This window comes from Triticum aestivum, chromosome 2D (genome assembly GCF_018294505.1).
Source record: "Triticum aestivum cultivar Chinese Spring chromosome 2D, IWGSC CS RefSeq v2.1, whole genome shotgun sequence".
In the NCBI taxonomy this organism is placed as follows: domain Eukaryota; kingdom Viridiplantae; phylum Streptophyta; class Magnoliopsida; order Poales; family Poaceae; genus Triticum; species Triticum aestivum.
Genome location: NC_057799.1, coordinates 66,805,668 through 66,823,299, shown reverse-complemented (window position 1 = coordinate 66,823,299; position 17,632 = coordinate 66,805,668).

Here is a 17,632-nt window from a genome sequence, read left to right as displayed (position 1 = left end):
CCCGCCGCCCCACGCCGCAGCCCCCCGCCCACCGGAGCCCTGCCGGACTTCGCCGGAGCCCCGACCCGAGGTATCCGCCCGCCGCCCGGTTTTCTGAAGAAAACCGATTCGGTTTTTTTAGAAAACCCAAGGTTTTTTAGATCGGTTTTGTTTTGTTTTTTTGGTTTTCTTACTTAGCGAGCGTTCGCTCGTTCATTTGTTTTAACGGACGCGTTCATCGTTTAGTTACGGTTAACGAACGTCCGGTTGTTAAATTGTTCGTCAGTTTTCTTTTTCTCGGATTTTCCGCGATTATTCCAAATCACGATTTCCGATCTGTTGTTTGTTTTCGTTTTTCTTTTCGCTCGTTTGTCGGAATCAGGCGATTCAAGCGTCTAGAGTTTCGTCTCGAAGCCCTCTTTCCGTTTAACCAACTCAAACAATTTTTTGCTTCTGTAAAATTTGACTTAGGTCCAAATTAGTAAACAAAGCTTGTTTCTTTCGCTGTTTGACTTTCGTTGCTTCGTTTGATTTGATTCTTTTTGCAAACCGGAGTTCTTAAGTTGAACTTTCTGGTTAGATCTCTTATTCGAGTTTTACCTGTGCATTATATGAGTACTTATTGTATGCTTGTTTGTTTGCGATAGAGTACCCGGAGTGCGCCGCTTGCTTCTTCGAATCGCTAGGTTTCACGGACCATCAGCAAGGCAAGTAACACTTTGATCATACTTTCCATTACCCAGTTTTATTGCATTAGATCAACCCTCAAACATTGCATGATTAGGATCTAAATAAGTTGTGGGTTTTGGGAAGTAGATGAGGTAGTACCTATTGCCCTGTTATTATCAAACCCTTGGGAGTTACTTCTACGTTTGCTTAAGTTGCTATGCTATGCTAGTAGACGTGGATTGGGTGAGTGTATCCATGACAGATGTGAGATTGTTAATTAATGGTTAAACTTAAGGTGGCAACTTAAACACACATCTCGGTGGATTGAGGTACCTGGGTATTCCAGGATTGCCTGTTTTTCTTTATGGACCGCCACCCAGGCTCAAAGGGATCATGAGATTATTTATGCTAGAAACTTCCGTGTGCAGCCGCAAGCTATTATGTGCTCTAGCATAGTTGAGTAAGTTGTGTGCACTCTTACAGTGGTAGACTAGCAGATGTAGGGGATGTAGGTGTAACTGTCTACCCGATCGTAAGGTGCGAGCACCTCTGAAAGACTGTGTCTCGGTCATCCGTTTCTCAAACATTAAGTAGTGCGAGAATCCCAACGGAGGAGATCGAGTCTTGCGGGGAAAAGTGCGCAAACCTCTGCAGAGTGTACAATCTAATCATGGTTAGCTGTGTCCCCGGTTATGGACATCTTGAGTATCTAGTACCTGGATTATCATGTGAATCTCATCATGTTACTTTTAATTAATTTTGTTGGGTTCTATTGATGATACTTAATTGGGATAGAGATGTTGTCAAGCATTCTCAATGTTTAACAACCACCATGATAGTTAAAAAAATTATTCCTTTGCAGTAGGGAAAAATTGGCTTTTCGCAAAACTATAACCATAGAGTTTTCCACCAGCCATATATGCATGTAGTATAGCATACTTCTGTTCATTACTCTCTATGTGTTACTTTACCAGCATATTCCATGTGCTGACCCGTTTTCGGGCTGTAACGTTTCATGTTGCAGACTTTTCAGACGACGAGTAAGGTGCCTTAGGTCGTGGTTCTATACTCAGTGATGCCGTTGGAGTTGATGGACTCACTTATCTTCCAAGCCATCCGCTGTTATCGTTATTAGATGGCCTTAAGCCATATTTATTGTAATAAGTTTTCTTTTGAGACATTCGATGTAATAAGTGTGTGATTGCTACTCTGTTATAAATCTCGAGTACTGTGCGTGTCACCATTACTGATCCAGGGATGACACTGATGCACAGAGACTTGACCGTTTGAGGTCTGGTCGCTACAATTTGAGATTCTAAATAACAAGTCACTCAAGCGAGCAATCATATCAAATATATATTTCACTTGTTTCATAACATTTGCATTGAAGTGATCTTGTTTTCTAATGTAGTTTTCAAACTCATAAAGGCATTGACTAGGATGCATATTGTGAGGATTGTCATTTTCATTGAACTTCATAAGAGAATTTACCTCTATATAACATCCCAAATTTCTCATTTGGAATGTTTTACAATTATAGCTAAGCATCTATGCATATTGTTTGAATTGAGTGGCATTCGAATTATTTCAGAGGCTTTCGAGTTTGTTGGAATTTGGATTCAAATTGGCAGTTGAATTTATTTCAAAACAATGCCTGACAAATACTTGAGCAAAAGTATGAGAGGAGTAAACATGACACTCCAAAAATGTCAGAAGAAAAGTATTTCACCGAGTGTTTTTTTGTTTGAATTTTGCCCCTGGAAAAATGTCCACGTTGCAGGATAAATTCCACTGAGAATTTTGATATATATATATGTCCTATATAAAAATAATATATATTTTTTCTATATTTTTATTTTCTCTCCTGTCTAATTCAAAAAAAGGGGGAAAGCCCCAGGCGCCAGCCAGGCCAACCGGCCCAGCCAGCACCGAGCGCAGCCCACCAGCGCCCGAGCCGGCCTTCCCCCAGCGCCCGACGCCCGAACTCCCTTGCCCTCGGTCACCCGTCGCGCCTCTTCCCCTCTCTCTCTCACTGACCGCGGGGCCTGCCCTCATCCCCAACCCCTCGCTCATGAAACTGAACCAGAGCACGTCCAGAGCGCGCCGCGGTTCCGATCTTCCTGGGATCGTGATCCCGAGTCGACCCCTCGCCCACGCTTATGCCCTATATAAACCCCTCGGCCTCCTCTCTCGATCCCCCTAAAACCCTAAGCTCAACTCCACCCGTAGCTCGCGCCCTCGCCAAAGCATCTCGCCGCCGCCACCTCGGTTCACCGCCACTTTCGCCGCCGGTGAGCACCCCCTGCCCTTCCCTACTATTCCACAGGAACCGCCGCTTCCACGCGCATCCCGCTGACACCATCTACATGCCCAGGAGTCCCCGACTTCGTCATCTCGAGCGTCCGCCGCCCGCCGGAGCAGAAGCTCACCCGAGCTCGCCCTGATCGTCTCCGTCACCCCAAGCTCCACCGACTCCACCCCGACCTCCCCTCGATCCTCGGCACCCGCCTGACGTCTCCGCCGCCGCCCAGCACCACCGGAGCAGCCGCGCCGTCCACGCCCGAGCCGTCGTCGTCCGTCGCCGTCGTCGCCACACTGTAAGTTGCCGGAGCCGCCCTGCACCGTTCGATCTGCAATCTATGGCGTAGATTAGAAGTAGTGAACAATTAGGTTTTTTGTAAGATTAGTTCGGCCTTTTTCGGTTTAGTATGTTTTATTTTTTTTAGATCGAACCAGTCGGTTTTCTGTTTAGCCACGGGCACCTCTAGGTTATATTACACCTGAGCGTTAGATAACCCAGAGCGCTAGTTGTTTTTTTCAGTTTCTATTTTTAGCAGAGTAGTTCTGTTTTTTTTTGCTATTTCTTTTAGTTGGTTTATTGTTTTTAGTTGATTCTTTTTTTGTTAGTTTTCAAATTTTTTGTAGTTTCTTTAGAAAATATGTTTAGCCATGTTTAAATTATTAGAAATAGTTTTATATTAGTTTTAGTCAGATTAGTTTTTCTGCCATAAATTGAGTTAGGATTAATTTTTTTAGTGATTCCTTTTTTCTACTGCTTAGTTTCGACCATGCCTAGCAGTAGGAACTTGTTTGGGTATTTTAGACTTAATAAAAAAATTAGTTTTAGTCAAAATCAAGTTTTCTTTTATTTAGCTAGCTACTGTTTTCCTACTGTTCTTGTTAGTAAGTTATTTTACTTTTATTATGTTATAGTTTATTTTAGATTAGTTTCTGTAGCTACAGAGGAAGAAGTTTTATTTACAGTAGAATAAAAAATTTATTTTATTTTCTTTGCTAGGATTGTTTTAGGCATAATAGGAGTTCTATAATAGCTTTTAATATAATTCTTTTTGCCTCTAGTTTGTATGTTGTTTTCCTTTCTATGTTAGCAAAACCCATGTTTAGGTTCCGTTAAGAAAAAATTTAGTAGTATAAAACTATTTCTTAGTTGATGCTTGATGTGGTGAAAACCTTGATTTGCTTTCTCCGAGTTTTTTTCTTTTGTTTTGGTTTGAGTGCTTGGGAGTTTTACTTCAACTTGCTGTTATGTTATTGTGCTATACTTATTTTTGCTATTGTTTGACTCGGTAGAATTCCCGGAGTGCGAAGCCTGCTATTACGGGTCGCTAGCTTTCGAAGACCGTCAGCCAGGCAAGTCATTTGATCATGTTTTTACAATACCTATGATTTTATTGCATTAGAATTATACCTCCCCACCATGCATGCAGTAGGAGAATTTCGTTAAGTTATGTTCTTGAGTAGTGTCATGAGGTAGGATGAACCCTTCTCCATTGTTACCGATGCCCGGGACGATGTAGTTTATTGCTATGCTTTAGTAGACGGGGTTGGTTGAGTGATTCATAAGGGAGATGTGAGAGTCAAGATGATGACAACCCCATGACGTCAAGCTCAAGATGGACTTCAAAATTCACTACTGGGTGGAGGACGGTTGACGGGCACCCTGGAGAAACCAGCGGATGGCCGGGATGCATGGAGAAGCGCAATGACATCTTGCGGAAAGCTTCACCCAGCCACGAAGAGACGGATGGATACCCCATTGACCGGAAGCTTACCTGTGCAGCCGCAAGCCATTATGGGCTTAGGCTTGGTCGACCCTAGGCGTGACTCTGGCCGGACGGTGCTACGAGATGTAGAAGAACAGTAGGATTGGATGGGCACCGGCAGTGGCCCAGAGGAACTCTTCGGAAGACCCTGTTTCATTCGTCCCGTCTTCAAACACCAGGCAGTGCGAAGACTTAAAGGAGGGAACGATTCTTGTGGGTAAAGTGCACAAACCTCTGCAGAGTGAAGACCTAATCGATTAGCCGTGTCCCCGGTTACGGACAATTTGAGCCTCTGGAACATGGAGTATTTCGGAAATCTCAACACCGAACTTAATTAATTAATTGAGGGGTTATTTAATATTTGGGAATGAGACATTGGTTGGCGGAACCATCTCAATAACTACCAACATTTTGTAGTAATTGCAAAAAAGTCCTTGTTGTAGGGAAAAGCTGGCTTTTTCGCAAAACAATGAAATTTAGAGCCCCACAGCCAAATTGCATATATTATACTGTTCTCTCTTCATGACTTGCCGGCATATTTAAAAAATGCTAACGTACACGGCCGCAACGTCTTATGTTGCAGAGGAGTTTTCCGATCAGGAGTGAGGCTACGATCCACGCTTGGCGATTGCCCTATGGAGTCGGATGGACTCGCTATTCGTCTATGCTTTCGCAGCTTTATTTAGTTTATTTCTCATGAGTTGGCCTTCGGCCGAATTTATTATGATGTAATAAAGACTCGATATGAGAATTGTGTAATAAATTCAAGTGTGATAGAACTTTGAATCTTTGCATCAATGTACTGTGTGTGCCAGCATGATCTTGGGATGGTACAGCTACACAGAGACTTGACCGATTTTGGGTCGGGTCGCTACAGAGATGGTATCAGAGCACACGCTGACCGTAGGACGTAACCCCTAGGATCGGAAAGCCATAGGAAGAAACTATTTTATTGTATGTCCTTATTATTCCTTAATTCTCCCCTGTTCATTTCTGACTTCCCTCCGATTTTCAACATTCTAGATGGCCGCCGAGTTCACCCCAGTTCTGCTACCGGAGTTTTGCCAGCCGGATGAGACGATGCTTTTCGGCAAGAAGCTGGTTCAGATCGTGAAGAAGCTAAAGATTGCTCTACCCTCAATCACCGGGAAGCCTACCAATGCACTTCTGACTGATACCCGCTACAGGATTAAGGTGCACATTCCAGGGAGGACCTTCAGAGGACATTCAGAACCCATCGACTTTGAGTTTACCGCCTTCACTTGGATCCTCAGAAGAGACATGGTGATTTATCATGCACTTGGATATCTCCGAGAAGAGTACAGGGCCGAGCTCGACCCATCAGACCTCGCCATGACTTCCCGCAGAGCTAGGAATGGAGATATCATCCGTACCATGGAGGACGAAACTCGAAGGTACACAAGAGGCTATTGTTCCGTGAACTGGAACTGGAGGAGAAAGGACGCGTGGACTTCCTTGAACATGAAGAAGAAGTCAAGGATTTTATGAATAGAATCGAGGACCGGGATAAATATATTGCCACACTGGAGGAAAAGATGGACCTGGGAGAAGACCTTTTTCCAAGTGGAGATGATGGACCCCTCGTGAGCAATGACCAGGATTATGAAGAGAGCTCCACCGAAGGAAGCCGCAAGAGGAGACGCCGCACCAAAGGACGCCGCACCGGAGGACGCAAGGATAATTGATGAAGACATTTAGTCGACCGCCATGTTATTTTATTTTATTTTTTTCGTCAATCAGTTAGGCCGTTATTTTTAATTAGTCGTGAGATTTTGTAATCCGAGATTGAACCTTGTTTGAGATGAATGAATAAATGATTGGTGTGATTATGATTGTGCATTCAAATGGGTAGTGCTATTTTCTCATTAGACCCTTGTTCTATTCTAATTTCTCATCCACTCCAAAACACCAGATGCCTCAGAGACGTGACCCCGGATTCACTTTTCCGCCGGAGCTCACCCAGCTGATCCAACAGCAGAATGCCCTGATGCAGATGCTCATCCAGAACCAGAACAACAACAACAACAACAACGACAATCCACCGCCACCACCCCCTGTTGACAACTTGACCCGCTTCCTAAGGCTGAATCCGCCAGTGTTCTCTAGCAGCACTGAGCCGATTGTGGCTGATGATTGGCTCCGCAAGGTCAGAAGGGAGTTAGCCACTGCTGCATGCACAGATGCAGAGAAGGTGCGCTTTGCCGCACATCAGCGTGATGGACCTGCAGCCTCTTGGTGGGAGAACTACACTGCCACTTATTCGGTCGCCACCATGACATGGGATCAGTTCCAGCAGGCTTTCCGCACCGCTCATGTCTCAGCTGGAGCCATGAGTCTGAAGAAGCGTGAGTTCCGCAACTTACGCCAGGGGAACCATACTATGGGGCAGTACGTGGATGAGTTCAGCAAGTTAGCTCGCTATGCCCCGGATGATGTGGCCACAGATGCCGCAAAGAAGGAAAAGTTTCTCGAGGGACTCAATGATGAGATGGGAATGCAGCTAATGGCGTCTACCTTCAACAACTACCAGGAGCTGGTAGACAAGGCCACCATACTTGAAGGCAAACAGCAGAAGATTGATAGCCGCAAGCGGAAGTATGGCCAGGGGAAGTACAACTCTGGAGCTCAGCAGAAGCCCCGTTATGCCCCATACTCGGGAGGGCATACCCATCACACCCATGGAGGACATAATCATGGAGGACATAACCATGGAGGGAATGGGAACAACCGCAACCACGACAACAAGTCAAGCAATGGAAACGGCAATGGCAACCAGCATAGTCCTGCCCCGGCTCAGAAGGATCTGAGTCACATCACCTGTTTCAAGTGCCAAAAAACAGGGCACTATGCCACCAACTGCCTGGAGGCCAAGCAGAGGAATGGAAATGGCAATTTCATGAGTTTGTCGTAGTGTTCATCCATGATATACTGATTTTCACCACCAGGTATGGTTTATATGTGTATACCGTCATGTCATTCAGATTGACTAATGCCCCTGCGTATTTCATGAGCATGATGAACAAGGTATTTATGGAATATCTGGACAAGTTTGTCGTAGTGTTCATCGAGGATATACTGATTTTCTCCAAGAGCGAGGAAGAGCATAAGGAACATTTGCGTCTAGTTCTGGAGATACTCCGAGAACATCAGTTGTATGCCAAGTTCAGCAAATGTGATTTTTGGTTGAAGGAAGTCAGATTCCTCGGACATGTTATTTCAGTAGAAGGAATAGCAGTCGACCCCACCAAGGTTGTATCGGTCACCAACTGGCAGTCCCCCACCTCAGTCAAGGAGATCCGCAGTTTTCTCGGACTCGCAGGATATTACCGGAGATTTATTGAGAATTTCTCCAAGATTGCCAAGCCCATGACTGAGCTGTTAAAGAAGGACACCAAGTACATTTGGACCGAGGATTGTGAAGCCAGTTTTCAGGAATTGAAGAACTGTTTGGTTACAGCCCCAGTGCTGATTTTGCCGGACATACACAAGGATTACCAAGTATATTGTGACGCTTCTCGCCAGGGACTCGGAGGAGTACTCATGCAGGAAGGAAAAGTTATAGCTTATATCTCCAGACAGCTATGACCTCACGAGATGAATTATGCCACACACGATTTGGAGTTAGCAGCCGTAGTGCACGCACTCAAGACCTGGAGACATTTCCTTGTCGGAAATAGTTGTGATGTTTACACGGATCATAAGAGCTTGAAGTATATTTTCACGCAGAAGGAGTTGAACCTCAGGCAGAGGAGATGGCTAGAATTAATCAAGGACTATGACATGAGATTGCATTACCACCCAGGGAAGGCTAATGTTGTAGCAGATGCCTTGAGCCGTAAGAGTTATGTGAATACTCTTATAGCGGGAGGATTACCCCAGGAGTTAGTCGATGACCTCAGAGATCTTCGTCTGGAGATAGTTCCGAGAGGATATGTTGAAGCTCTGGAAGTTCAGTCCACTTTGGCCAAAAGAATTCGTGAAGCCCAGAAGTTGGACAAGGAAATTCATGAGATAAAGAAAAGGATGAATGAAGGAAAACATAAAGGGTTCCGTAAGGATGAGTATGGCGCTATATGGTTCGAGGATCGTATTTATGTACCCAATGATCCCTAACTCAGGAAGTTAATGTTGGAAATATGCCCTAGAGGCAATAATAAATGGTTATTATATTTCTGTGTTCATGATAATAGTCTTTTATTCATGCTATAATTGTATTGTCCGGAAATCGTAATACATGTGTGAATACATAGACCACAACCTGTCCCTAGTAAGCCTCTAGTTGACTAGCTCGTTGATCAACAGATAGTCATGGTTTCCTGACTATGGACATAGGATGTCATTGATAACGAGATCACATCATTAGGAGAATGATGTGATGGACAAGACCCAACTTAAGCATAGCATAAAAGATCGTGTAGTTTCGTTTGCTAGAGCTTTTCCAATGTCAAGTAACTTTTCCTTAGACCATGAGATCGTGCAACTCCCGGATACCGTAGGAGTGCTTTGGGTGTGCCAAACGTCACAACGTAACTGGGTGACTATAAAGGTGCATTACGGGTATCTCCGAAAGTGTCTGTTGGGTTGGCACGGATCGAGACTGGGATTTGTCACTCCGTGTAAACGGAGAGGTATCTCTGGGCCCACTCGGTAATGCATCATCATAATGAGCTCAATGTGACTAAGGCGTTAGTCACGGGATCATGCATTGCGGTACGAGTAAAGAGACTTGCCGGTAACGAGATTGAACAAGGTATTGGGATACCGACGATCGAATCTCGGGCAAGTAACATACCGATTGACAAAGGGAATTGCATACGGATTGATTGAATCCTCGACACCGTGGTTCACCCGATGATATCATCGTGGAACATGTGGGAGCCCACATGGGTATCCAGATCCCGCTGTTGGTTATTGACCGGAGAGGCGTCTCGGTCATGTCTGCATGTCTCCCGAACCCGTAGGGTCTACACACTTAAGGTCCGGTGACGCTAGGGTTGTAGAGATATATGTATGCGGAAACCCGAAAGTTGTTCGGAGTCCCGGATGAGATCCCGGACGTCACGAGAGGTTCCGGAATGGTCCGGAGGTGAAGAATTATATATAGGAAGTCCAGTTTTGGCCACCGGGAAAGTTTCGGGGGTTATCGGTATTGTACCGGGACCACCGGAAGGGTCCCGGGGGTCCACCGGGTGGGGCCACCTGTCCCGGAGGGCCCCGTGGGCTGAAAGTGGAGGGGAACCAGCCCCTAATGGGCTGGGGCGCCACTTTGGGCCTCCCCCCATGCGCCTAGGGTTGGGAACCCTAGGGGGGGGGGGAGTTTCCCCTTGCCTTGGGGGGCAAGGCAACCCCTTTCCCCTTGGCCGCCGCCCCCCCCTTGGAGATCCCATCTCCAAGGGCTGCGCACCCCCCTTGGGGGCCTATATAAAGGGGGGGGAGGGAGGGCAGCACACTACAGCCTTTGGCGCCTCCCTCCTCCCCTGCAACACCTCTCTCTCGCGCGCAGAAGCTCGGCGAAGCCTTGCCGGAGAGCCGCTACATCCACCACCACGCCGTCGTGCTGTTGGATCTCCATCAACCTCTCCTCCCCCCTTGCTGGATCAAGAAAGGAGGAGACGTCGCTGCACCGTACGTGTGTTGAACGCGGAGGTGCCGTCCGTTCGGCACTCGGTCATCGGTGATTTGGATCACGGCGAGTACGACTCCGTCATCCACGTTCATTGGAACGCTTCCGCTCGCGATCTACAAGGGTATGTAGATCCACTCCTTTCCCCTCGTTGCTAGTAGACTCCATAGATGCATCTTGGTGAGTGTAGGAAAATTTTAAATTATGCTACGATTCCCAACAGTGGCATCATGAGCCAGGCCTATGCGTAGTTACTATGCACGAGTAGAACACAAAGAAGTTGTGGGCGTTGATGTTGCCAATTCTTCTTGCCGCTACTAGTCGTTTCTTGTTTCGGCGGCATTGTAGGATGAAGCGGCCCGGACCGACCTTACACGTACGCTTACGTGAGACAGGTTCCACCGATTGACATGCACTAGTTGCATAAGGTGGCTAGCGGGTGTCTGTCTCTCCTACTTTAGTCGAAACAGATTCGATGAAAAGGGTCCTTATGAAGGGTAAATAGAAATTGGCAAATCACGTTGTGGTCATACGTAGGTAAGAAACGTTCTTGCTAGAAACCTACAAACCACGTAAAAACTTGCAACAACAATTAGAGGACGTCTAACTTGTTTTTGCAGCAAGTGCTATGTGATGTGATATGGCCAGAAGATGTGATGAATGATATATGTGATGTATGAGATTGATCATATTCTTGTAATAGGAATCACGACTTGCATGTCGATGAGTATGACAACCGGCAGGAGCCATAGGAGTTGTCTTTATTATTTTGTATGACCTGCGTGTCATTGAATAACGCCATGTAAATTACTTTACTTTGTTGCTAAACGCGTTAGCCATAGAAGTAAAAGTAATCGTTGGCGTGACGACTTCATGAAGACACAATGATGGAGATCATGATGATGGAGATCATGGTGTCATGCCGGTGACGAAGATGATCATGGTGCCCCGAAGATGGAGATCAAAGGAGCATGATGATATTGGCCATATCATGTCACTATTTGATTGCATGTGATGTTTATCATGTTTTTGCATCTTATTTGCTTAGAACGACGGTAGTAAGTAAGATGATCCCTTATAATAATTTCAAGAAAGTGTTCACCCTAACTGTGCACCGTTGCGAAGGTTCGTTGTTTCGAAGCACCACGTGATGATCGGGTGTGATAGATTCTAACGTTCGAATACAACGGGTGTTGACGAGCCTAGCATGTACAGACATGGCCTCGGAACACACGCAATACACTTAGGTTGACTTGACGAGCCTAGCATGTACAGACATGGCCTCGGAACACGGAGGACCGAAATGTTGGAAATATGCCCTAGAGGCAATAATAAATGGTTATTATTATATTTCTGTGTTCATGATAATAGTCTTTTATTCATGCTATAATTGTATTGTCCGGAAATCGTAATACATGTGTGAATACATAGACCACAACCTGTCCCTAGTAAGCCTCTAGTTGACTAGCTCGTTGATCAACAGATAGTCATGGTTTCCTGACTATGGACATAGGATGTCATTGATAACGGGATCACATCATTAGGAGAATGATGTGATGGACAAGACCCAATCCTAAGCATAGCATAAAAGATCGTGTAGTTTCGTTTGCTAGAGCTTTTCCAATGTCAAGTATCTTTTCCTTGGACCATGAGATCGTGCAACTCCCGGATACCGTAGGAGTGCTTTGGGTGTGCCAAACGTCACAACGTAACTGGGTGACTATAAAGGTGCATTACGGGTATCTCCGAAAGTGTCTGTTGGGTTGGCACGGATCGAGACTGGGATTTGTCACTCCGTGTAAACGGAGAGGTATCTCTGGGCCCACTCGGTAATGCATCATCATAATGAGCTCAATGTGACTAAGGCGTTAGTCACGGGATCATGCATTGCGGTACGAGTAAAGAGACTTGCCGGTAACGAGATTGAACTAGGTATTGGGATACCGACGATTGAATCTCGGGCAAGTAACATACCGATTGACAAAGGGAATTGCATACGGATTGATTGAATCCTCGACACCGTGGTTCACCCGATGATATCATCGTGGAACATGTGGGAGCCAACATGGGTATCCAGATCCCGCTGTTGGTTATTGACCGGAGAGGCGTCTCGGTCATGTCTGCATGTCTCCCGAACCCGTAGGGTCTACACACTTAAGGTCCGGTGACGCTAGGGTTGTAGAGATATATGTATGCGGAAACCCGAAAGTTGTTCGGAGTCCCGGATGAGATCCCGGACGTCACGAGAGGTTCCGGAATGGTCCGGAGGTGAAGAATTATATATAGGAAGTCCAGTTTTGGCCACCGGGAAAGTTTCGGGGGTTATCGGTATTGTACCGGGACCACCGGAAGGGTCCCGGGGGTCCACCGGGTGGGGCCACCTGTCCCGGAGGGCCCCGTGGGCTGAAAGTGGAGGGGAACCAGCCCCTAATGGGCTGGGGCGCCACTTTGGGCCTCCCCCCCATGCGCCTAGGGTTGGGAACCCTAGGGGGGGAGTTTCCCCTTGCCTTGGGGGGCAAGGCAACCCCTTCCCCCTTGGCCGCCGCCCCCCCCCTTGGAGATCCCATCTCCAAGGGCTGCGCACCCCCCTTGGGGGCCTATATAAAGGGGGGGGAGGGAGGGCAGCACACTACAGCCTTTGGCGCCTCCCTCCTCCCCTGCAACACCTCTCTCTCGCGCGCAGAAGCTCGGCGAAGCCCTGCCGGAGAGCCGCTACATCCACCACCACGCCGTCGTGCTGTTGGATCTCCATAAACCTCTCCTCCCCCCTTGCTGGATCAAGAAAGGAGGAGACGTCGCTGCACCGTACGTGTGTTGAACGCGGAGGTGCCGTCCGTTCGGCACTCGGTCATCGGTGATTTGGATCACGGCGAGTACGACTCCGTCATCCACGTTCATTGGAACGCTTCCGCTCGCGATCTACAAGGGTATGTAGATCCACTCCTTTCCCCTCGTTGCTAGTAGACTCCATAGATGCATCTTGGTGAGCGTAGGAAAATTTTAAATTATGCTACGATTCCCAACAGTTAATTCTTCAGAAGGCTCATGATTCACCGTACTCGATTCACCCCGGTAACACCAAGATGTATCTGGATTTGAAGGAAACTTTCTGGTGGACAGGTATGAAGAAGGATATTGTCGAGTACGTAGCAGTATGCGAAGTTTGCCAGCGAGTAAAGGCGGAACATCAGAAGCCAGCAGGGTTACTTCAACCTTTGCCGATTCCCGAGTGGAACTGGGAGAAACTTGGAATGGATTTTATCACAGGATTACCCAGGACCTGTTCAGGTTATGATTCCATCTCGGTAGTTGTTGAGGATATAGACCTAGGAGTCACCCGCCAGGAGGGCCGGGTTACACTAAGGGTCATTGCCAGAAGCCCAGAGCTAAGTTTCAAGATAATGGGCCAGAGATGGGCTGAGACCCGGCGATGGCTTAAAGCTCGTAGTACAATCTTTATTGTTATAATAGAACTTGTAGTGTAAGGCAAGTATTGTTTAGAGTCCGAGCCGGACACTCTTATGAGCCGGCCGGGACTCTAAGGGCTGCTGGGAGTCAGCCTCCCTATATAAAGGGACGACCCGGCAGTGGTTTAAGGGCGACAACAATCTGATCGAGAGCCGGGCATAGCTGTTCAGCTCCCTGGCGATTGTAACCCTAATCAATACCACCTCAACTGGACGTAGGCTTTTACCTTCACCGTAAGGGGCCGAACCAGTATAAACCCTCGTGTTCCTTGTCCCACTTAACCCCTTCAAGCTTCCCAATTGTGATGGCTCCACGACTAAGTCCTAACCCGAGGACATCTGCCGTGACAATACCACGACAGTTGGCGCCCACCGTGGGGCTGGCGCACGGTGGATTTGAGTTCTTGAAGGGCAGCTTCGAAGGGCTCAAGGGATACGCTGTGGACCGGATGACCAAGAGTCGTCGCGGCAAGCTCTACATCAACGATGCGGACTGGGGCCCCGACGCTGGCTCACTGGAGTACGGGTACCGGGTCCCCTTCGGTGGAATTCATGTCTTCATCGGCAAGATTGGAGAGCCGGGCCCCGAGCCGGATCTCCATGCCGGTCTCATCGAAACGGCTCAGCGCGCACGACCTGCCCGGGCCCGGCCTGCCTCAAAGCGCGCTTTTGTAGGATGCATCCACGGAGGGCCCTCTGATCCATCTGGGACTGGGGATGAGGCGGCCGCCGGCTCTGACGGCGAGTCGGCCGCGGATGAGTCAAACTCGTTGTACCAACTTCAAGATGGCAGGCTCATGAGTTATTCCGATGGCAACAGTATTCCGGACCTTTTTGAGCCGCCAAGTCAGGTTGGAGTTTTTATGGCTGGTGCACAGCCTGTTCAGAACCCCGCTGCTGGATCGGGAAACCCAGTGCCTTCTCCGGCTCAGGTGCTGATGGATCTCACGGACAAGATGACGGCCCTGTTAACCGCCACGGACAAAGCCCAGCATGATGCGGAGGTAGCACAGTTGAAACTGGATTTGATAAAAGCTAAAGAGGATCTTGCAGCAGAAGGAATCAGGCTGGCTGCGGAGCGGGCGGCTCTCGATGCCCAGACTCAGCTGATTCAGGCGCAGTCCTTCCAACTCACGATGGATCAGAACGCGGCCAATGAGGTCATGAGAAGGAGGCATCAAAAGGCTCAATCTCGACTCCCGCCGGTCTACGATCCGCGCAACCTCTTCAACACGCCAGGTGCAGGGTCCAGTCACCCGCCAGGGGTCGTAGCACCCGGGTCTGGACCCCTTGTTCAACCACGAGTGATGGGGGCTCCCCAGGGGCCCCCCGCCCCGCCTCAGTATGTGCCAATGCCCCCGGGCCATTATAATAACCCGCTGGAGAACATGATCGCTGCAGCGGCACGGCTGGCGGCTCTGCCCGTTGATGGCGACTCTCCGACGGCTATTGAGACCCGCCGGGTCAGAGAACTCCTCCAGACAGCACTGGCGCAGCAAGAGGCGTACTCCTACAGCCGGGATAGGATCCATTCAACCCCTCGTCCAGGGCAGAGCCCGAGTTACAGCCGGCACATGGTCTCGGCGACCGGCTCAAGTAATGTCCGACGCCATGACCCGCCCCCTGGTCATGGCCCGGCTCATAATGGAGACTTCTACGTAGCAGACCAAGCGCGCCAGGAGGCGGAGCAGGCGCCTCAAGTGACGGCTTACCAGACCCCCCCGGCTTATCCGACGATGTCCGTTGATGCGGGTATCCCTACTAGAACCGGGGGTGTCCCGTGTTTGGTGCCAGCTATCCGTAATGAACGTCTGACCAAGGACTTCAACGAAACCAGGAAAGTGCCTAATTATACGGCTGACTTACAACCCGCGGCCTGGATTGAGAGTTATGAGATGGCTATGGAGCTGCTGGAGGTCAGTGAGGCGGCTATGGCCAAGTATTTCACCATGATGTTAGATGGGACTGCCCGCACATGGTTGAAAGGACTACCACCGAATTCCATTGGGTCTTGGGCTGAGCTGAAAGCCCGGTTTATCCAAAACTTCAAAGATACCTGTAGGCAGTCTATGTCAATTGTGGATCTGACTAACTATAAGCAGCAGGAGGGTGAATCCACGACCCATTGGGTTCGCCGGGTTAAGGAGATCATACATTCGTCGGATAAGATGGATGCTGGCTCTGCAGTCTTAATGTTGGAGCAAAACTGTCGCTTTGTGCCCCTAAAGATGAAACTCGGGCGGCTTAAACGTGACTGTACTGATATGGGTACAATGATGGCGGCTCTTGTCAAGTACGGTGATTCCGATGGTACCAAGGATCCCCCATCAGATGATGACAGGACAGGGAAGGGAAAGACGAATGGCAACGGCAAGGGACCTCAGTTTAACCCAGGGAACCAAGGAGGAGGCAAGCGCAAGGCCGACGACGGCCTAGAGTTTGTAGCTAACGCCAACTCCCAAGGTAATAATCAGCGGCGCAAGGGGAGGCCCCCTCCCCGAGGCGGCGGGTCAGGACCTTCGCTGGAGCAGCTGTTGAATGAACCTTGTCCGAGGCACGGCTCTAGAGAGAAGCCGGCGACTCATCTGTGGAAGGATTGTGCTATCATGAAGGCCTTTAAAAACTACAATGGTCCGGGTGGCGGCTCAGGCGCCGCCGGTTTTCATGGCCCGGGCGGCGGGTCAAATTCCGGTCCTCAGAACGGTCAAGGGGGCTTTAATCAACAGTCTGGTCAGGGTCATCAACAGCAACAGGGGGGCTATCAGACCAACCCAAAGCAGCTCAGCGGTGGACAGTATCACGTGTTCACCACTAGTTTGGGCAAACGAGACGAGAAGCTTCACAAGAGGGCTGTTAATGCTGTTGAGCCGGCGGTTCCACGCTACTTACGGTGGTCGGAGCAGCCCATAGTGTGGAGTAGGGAGGATCACCCTCCCCGGGTGGATAACCCGGGCCAACTGGCCTTAGTGGTGGCTCCTCAAGTGGGGGGCTATAAGTTCACAAAGGTACTCATGGATGGAGGCAGCAGCATCAACATCCTCTATTATGAGACTTTCCGTCGTATGGGGCTAGTTGATAAGAACCTCAGCCAGTCAAATACTATCTTCCATGGTGTGGTACCCGGTAAATCGGCTTATCCAGTCGGCAAGATCGAACTGGAAGTGGCTTTCGGTGATGAGAACAACTACAGGGTGGAGAAGTTGACCTTTGAGGTGGTCAAGATAAGAAGTCCTTACCACGCCATATTCGGACGGCCGGCTTACGCCAAGTTCATGGCACGGCCGTGTTATGTGTACTTACAACTCAAGATGCCGGGTCACAACGGGACCATTACGGTTCACGGCAGCCGGAAAGTGGCTCTGGAGTGTGAGGAAGGTGACACGGCTTATGCAGAGTCTGTTTGTGCCACAGAAGAGTTGAAATTTTATAAAGACAATGTTGATCCAACAGACATGACCTCCCAGAAAAAGCCAACCACGGAGAATGAACCAGCCATGAAGTTTAAATAAGCTGATGAGACTAAACTTGTTGATTTTGTTCCAGGTGACTCGTCTCAGCAGTTCAACATCAGTGCAAATCTGGACCCGAAATAGGAAGGCGCGCTCATCGAGTTCATCCGTGAGAATAGGGACATCTTCGCATGGAAACCTTCTGACATGCCAGGTGTACCTAGAGAACTCGCTGAGCACACTCTCAATGTTGATCCAAAATTTAAGCCGGTCAGACAATTCCTTCGACGGTTTAACGAAGAGAGGCGTCAGGCCATTGGTGAAGAAGTGGCCCGGCTTTTGGCGGCCGGGTTCATTGTT